This window comes from Balaenoptera acutorostrata, chromosome X (genome assembly GCF_949987535.1).
Source record: "Balaenoptera acutorostrata chromosome X, mBalAcu1.1, whole genome shotgun sequence".
Taxonomy (NCBI): Eukaryota; Metazoa; Chordata; class Mammalia; order Artiodactyla; family Balaenopteridae; genus Balaenoptera; species Balaenoptera acutorostrata.
The window spans coordinates 100,785,022-100,789,941 of NC_080085.1; the positions used below are offsets into that span (position 1 = coordinate 100,785,022).

At 32.6% G+C, this 4,920-nt stretch overlaps 1 non-coding gene across 1 annotated transcript; it reads left to right on the top strand.

The window, feature by feature from the left end:
* The first annotated feature begins 4,535 nt into the window (after nucleotides 1-4,535).
* On the top strand, nucleotides 4,536-4,642 carry LOC114237967 (U6 spliceosomal RNA). Its single transcript, XR_003623414.1, has one exon. It is a non-coding gene; the product is annotated as a U6 spliceosomal RNA (small nuclear RNA).
* Nucleotides 4,643-4,920: the final 278 nt, after the last annotated feature.

The window sequence follows — 4,920 nt, forward strand, 5'->3', positions numbered from 1 at the left end:
ACTTTAATTTGATGAGCAGGTTGGTATATTAGAGCTCTTTTATTGGAGTAGAAAAACATAAAGCCTAATTCCCTGGTGATTTATGTAATAGTGCCCAAACCATTACTAAGCCCACTTTGTCTATTAATTAGAATTTTGATGATCAGATGAATTATGAGTCATTTAATTGAGCATAATCATCATCAGGTAAGCCAGTATGAGCCACGCCATTGAACAAATAAAGCTTACTAAGAATGCCGGTTTCAAACTAATATAATATTGCAAGTCAACTATACTGCAATTTTAAAAAAACGCTGGTTTCAACTCTTTCCATTCAGTACTTGCCAAACAAGATTATATCTTTTCTCTTTAAAGTTTTCTTTGCAGAGAAAAAATAAATGGTGACCTTGGCATAACAATAATTGGTTATTTCCAGACTCTCCTAACCTAAAGATGAATTAGTTGAACCTCTGAGCTACAAAATTTTCCATGCAACTTTCATTTCTTCTCTGCGTACTGGGAACCAAGTCAAACAGCTTTTTAAAGAGACTTTTAGTTAGAATTTACTTTTGAGTAGTACTTTTGAAAAGATATAGTTAACTATGTTATTGATGAATACATACATTTCTACCCTTTAAGCAATGAGTTGAAAGAATACTTTTGTGCAATAAACTAGGAGTGTTGTGCACTGATAACAGCTCACATTCATTGAACATTTACTGTATGCTCAGAATCATTCTAAGAGTATTACATGCATTTTTCACTATCTCTTCCAACAACCTTTTATGATAAGTTTTGCTACTATCCCTATTTAAAAGATAAGGAAATAATCACATAGAAATTAAATAACTGGCCCAAGATATACAGCTTGTACACGGCAAAGCTGAGATAGCTCCTTTAGCAATTTATGGCATAAAGTTTTCCATTTTTATGCTCAGAAATCATTCTTTTGTGTTTGGTCTTTATTAACTATGTAAATATCGTACTGACCTTTGCCCCAAAGCAGTGCATACTTACCCTGAAATAAGCAGTTAAACAGTTGTACAGTTAAAAGAGAATTGATATTTTTCTTCTCAGCCTAGCATGCAATAAATAACATATCTTATGGTGTTTACTAATCTAACAATGTGGATTCACTGTGTATAATGACTCTGTATTGACCAAAACTGAAATTTATGCAGTATATTAAATTTCTCATTAAATATATACATTTGTGGCAGATCGATGATTAATACCCCTGCAAGCAAACCCACAGACTGTTATTATGAGTTGGCCATGTGTTTGCTTTTAGGCACTTTGCCTGAATAAAATGTATTCAGGACCAAAATATTCTTCTCTTACACAAAAGTAGTCTGTTTTTTATAATTAATGTATGAGTTTAACTGGAGAACAGACCTGAATAAAGAATGGACTTAAAATGTATTCCTATTTAAAGTTATTGGATGCAGTCAGAAAGAGAAAAACAAATACCGTATGCTAACACACATATATGGAATCTAAAAAAATTATGGTTCTGATAAACCTAGGGGCAGGACAGGAATAAAGACGCAGAAGTAGAGAATGGACTTGAAGACACGGGGAGGGGGAAGGGTAAGCTGGGACGAAGTGAGAGAGTAGCATTGACATATATACACTACCAAATGTGAAATAGATAGTTAGTGGGAAGCAGCTGCGTAGCACAGGGAGATCAGCTCGGTGCTTTGTGACCACCTTGAGGGGTGGGATAGGGAGGGTGGGAGGGAGACACAAGAGGGAGGAGATATGGGGATATATGTATATGTATAGCTGATTCACTTTGTTATACAGCAGAAACTAACACAATCTTGTAAAGCAATTATACTCCAATAAAGATGTAAAAAAATTAAATAAAGTTACTGGATGCATTCAGTGAATTATCTATTCTTGGTTATATATATATATGCGTGGTGGCATGCCATGTAAACCATGGACTAGCCTCATCATCGGACTTATGGCCTTTATTTGATATTTTTTGGTCAATGATTTTAATTAGGACATATCCAATATCTTCCACTTTGTGAAACTGTTTCTATACAGTTCTTAACACACCATGGGGGAAATCAAGCTGAAGATTTACATTTAAATATTCATGTATGCCCACTGGTATTCACAGACGGAAAAAATTCTAGAGTGCTTTCTTTACTGAAATATATGAATGGTTCTTGACAAATAAATTTCATCAATTTCAGATAAATTTAAGTGAAAATCTAATTAAAATGACAAAAGCAATTATATGTAAATATAATTATATGCCTTGTTTTCAGATCCCAGATGCCCAATCCCCAAATTACATAAAAATTATTGTTAATCTCAGTAACAAATATTAAAATGAGCATTTTGCTGCATTACTGGTATCTTGCACTTTTTAATCAATAGACTGAAAATTCAAAAGATTTGGGTTTGTAGCATTTAGACTGCTTTGGATTTGACTTTAACTGTTAATTCAGTTATTTTTACATTTTCATCGTGATTGATGTCTTACAACAATATGGTATTTATTTCTGCAGTTGTTAAGCTGATCTGTGATGGCTTAGAAATTATGTCACACTCCATAATGTGTAGATCTTTTGAAATACCATAAAACTTTTAGAATATTTCTTTGATCATTAGAATTATTAAATGCTAGTCATTGACATTATTGACAGGGACCATATTTTTAAGAATTTGGCATGCACAGTATTGCGCTCAGGCATTACCATTATTCATAGTTGACAGTTCATTGGAAAGTAAAAAAATATGCAGATACTATTACCGTCTCTTCTCTAAAAGTGCAGACAGTCCTCAACTTACAATGGTTCAACTTAACGATTTTTTTCAACTTTACTGATGGTGCAAAAGTGGTACAAATTCAGTAGAAACCATACTTCAAATTTTGATTTTTAGTCTTTTCCTGGGCTAGCAGAATATAGCATGATACTCTCTCGTGATGCTGGGCAAGCTGCAGCTCCCAGTCAGCCATGTGATCACAAAGGTAAACAACCAATACACTTACAACCAGTCTGTTTTTCACTTTCAGTACAGTAGTCAATAAATTACATGAGGTATTCAACACTTTATTATAAAATAGGCTTTGTGTTAGATGATTTTGCCCATCTGTAGGCTAATGTAAGTGTTCTGAGCACGTTTAAAGTGGGCTAGGCTAAGCTATGGTTAGGTGTATTAGTAGGTTAGGTGTATTAAATGCATTTTTGACTTACGATATTCTCAACTTACTATGGGTTTGGGCACATAACACCATTGTAAGTCAAGGAAGATTTGTATAGACAGTTGCATTCACTTGCAACATACTTGAGAATGAGTCTAATATGCACTTGTCATAGAGCCTGTTCATAGAAAATGAGCAATGACAGTACCCAAACACTTATCTTTTCCTTTCTAAAGTACAGAAATGAAAATGTCAGGATTCTGTTAGACATAGGCAAACAAGAAACAAGAAAAAAAAACTCTTTGGGAGCATTTACCTTTATAAGAGAGAAGTGTTAAATCTTAAAAGTAGAGTAAGTTGGACTACAGAATTAAATTTATCTGAAATACACTGTAAAATAATATTTCACATCACTTGGATAAAATCACTTAAAAATTTCAATTCCATTTTATATTTTGGATTAAGTAACTTCACGCATAAGCATTTATTTATACAAAATAATTTTTAAAGGAATATGCTAGCTATATGACCTTGGGCAATTTACTTAGCTTTCCTGTAAAATAAATATTTCTCACCTTTAAAATGGGGATAACAGCTTTGATACAAAGATTAAATGAAATAATATAATTACATACATAGTTTTAAATAGCTACAGCTAATATCTACGTTAACAATATTCACAACATGTACAAACAGCCTCAAATTGAGGTGCATACACGTATTCTGTGGATTTTCAAATATGACTTTGGAAAAATGGCAGCCATATGTACACATATGTATTAAAGTTAATATGCAGAAATTGAGATTATTAGACTGTGTTACAATTTGCTATTTTTAACTAGATTGTTTGGTCAGTGTTTCCTGCCTTAAATTTTCATTATTAAATGAAACATGAACAGCATAGCTATGAAGGAAGGTTATCTTCATTTAGCTATAACAAGATTAATGTGGATCAGGAGACTTATCTGATTGCATCCTTAAGATCATCAGGATTTAAAGTGCTGCTTCTCCATGCATAATTGGGCTTTAAAAATTCTATGATTCTCCATTAGTGAGTCAGATATTCTAAGGGCAAAAGCTCTTTCCCAGTTGTCAAGTAGACAAACTTGAAAGCTATATTAACTCTTTAGGTTGCCAAAGAACTATAATGGGCCTAAGGTAATAACTCACTGAATCTCACTTTAGTGACCTGAATTAATTAGAAATTAACTTCAGTTTGGGGTAAACCTTATACTAAATAGTAAATTCTAAGAAAACAAAAACACTAAGAGGTAAATTATTTCACTACATTATTCAAATTTTTATTTTAAACTTCATTTGTATCTTTATATTCCTATGACTATTTTAATGGATTTGATGGAAAATATATGATTGATAAATTTGACAAATATGAGCACTCGCTTCAGCAGCACATATACTAAAATTGGAATGATACAGAGACACTTAGCATGGCCCCTGCGCAAGAATGACACACAAATTCATGAAGCAATCCGTGTTTTCAAGACCTTTGGACTGCAAAAAAAAAAAAAAAAAATGACATATGTGATATTAAGCTAAAGAAACCAAGATTTTGAAAGCAACGTTAAGAAATCTAAGGTTGTTACAACTCAACTTTTCCTTCATATAAACTCAAAAAAGCCTCTTGGCCACTGCCTCTTTTCAGGATCTCCATCCTTAATGAAGGACATGCAAATAAATTCAGAAAAGGAGAAACACATTAATCATTTGGCATTTGATATTCTTGAATTCTACTATTCTTATTATAGACTATCTGGCAT